Below are 1,601 nucleotides of genomic sequence, written 5' to 3'. Positions count from 1 at the left end.
GATGGTTGTGAGCCACCATGTGGTTGCTGGGATTTGAACTCTGGACCTTTGGAAGAGCAGTCGGGTGCTCTTACCCACTGAGCCATCTCACCAGCCCTCCCCAGCTGTCTTAACCAACGCACGGATGCAGCCACAGAGGCTCAGAAGAGGCATGGACCAGCCTCAGCCCCCAACAAGGTGCAGTCTGGGAATGGAGCAGGACCTGGGCTTCTCCTTCTGCTCCACCTCCACAGAGCTCCCCTAGCAGACTGGACCACAGCCCATTTCCATCTCCTTCCCTTAGAAACAGGGTCTGGGAAGGAAACGCATGGAGCCCCTAATCCCCAGGAACCCCATTCTTCTTGGCCATTCCATCTTCCTCCCTCATTTTCCTCTGTGCAGCTGTATAGCAGAAGCCCTGCTGCCCTTGACTGGGGGCTGCTGGCAATGAACACTAACCTAAACTAACTGCGTCCCTGGAACTGCTCTCATCCCAGGCTCACAGCTGCGCCCTAAGGTCACCAACCTCCTCCCAATTGCCACAGCCTGTGATTAACTTCAGGCCTCCTCAGGCTCCACTCCTACCTCATCAAATTCTACATCTTCTCTCCCATGTCTCTTTCACATCTGGACACCCACAGAGACAGCCTCTGCCTGCACCCACCATCCGCCCTTGCCACTTGCCTGGGGACTCCCACCCAATCTGACATCTCTGCTTGGTGTCACCTGCAAGTGCAGCTGGACAACTGCCCTGTCCTAAGTCGCTCGAAGACTCTAAAAGCTTGACAACCAGGTAATGTGTGAGCAACCCAGGACACTGTGGGAAAGGAACTCTTATCATTGCAGCAGGCAACAGGCACAAACCAAGATGCTCCGGCCTCTCCCCGCCCTGTGATCGCTACAGCCTGAATCTTAGCTCAAATTCACCTTGCCGCAACCTCTGGCCACTCTCACGCTGCTCAGCCATGTCCACCTATGGTGACTCCAGCATCAGCCTGTCACCCGCCCCCATCCTCCCAGCTGTCTCTCTCCCCAGCTCCATGGTTGCTTGCCAGGGTAATCTGCCTGAAACACAAATCTGATCTTGTTACTTACTCTCTGGCTTAGGCTCTCTCCAAGCTGCGGCCTGGGGCAGAGTCCTGCCTGCACCCTGCCTCTGCAGATCATGCCAGTATGAGGAATCTCCAAGTCTGCTCAGCCATGAGACCCTTGGACTGAATGAAGCTCTCACCCCTGTCTGGAACTCATTCCAAACCTGGTCCTCAACAGCCTTCCCTGCTGCCACCAACAGAGGCTCCTTTCCACCTTCCCGAGGGGCTTTCTGATCAAACTGTTTGCCCCGAATCCCACTCACCAACTATGAAACAAGCTATCTAACCTCGGGGAACCTTAATTTACATGTCTGTGAAATGAGGCACATGCAGCATACTTGGGGCTGAGGGAGAACCACACAAGTCATCAATGTGGCAAAGAAACTGTCCCAGGGGGCTGGAGAGATGGCTCAGCGGTTAAGAGCACTGACTGCTCCTCCGAAGGTCCTGAGTTCAAATCCCAGCAACCACATGGTGGCTCACAACCATCTGTCATGGGATCTGATGCCCTCTTCTGGTGTGTCTGAAGAC

At 54.8% G+C, this 1,601-nt stretch overlaps 1 protein-coding gene across 3 annotated transcripts in view; it reads right to left on the bottom strand.

Annotated features, from left to right (window-relative positions):
- Positions 1 to 1,601, bottom strand: part of Mllt6 (MLLT6, PHD finger containing) — a 22,592-nt gene that overhangs the window by 16,413 nt on the left and 4,578 nt on the right. The gene's annotated exons all lie outside the window — the stretch shown is intronic.

Source organism: Mus caroli, chromosome 11 (assembly GCF_900094665.2).
Source record: "Mus caroli chromosome 11, CAROLI_EIJ_v1.1, whole genome shotgun sequence".
Classification (NCBI taxonomy): Eukaryota; Metazoa; Chordata; class Mammalia; order Rodentia; family Muridae; genus Mus; species Mus caroli.
This window is presented reverse-complemented; position numbering and strand designations above follow the sequence as displayed.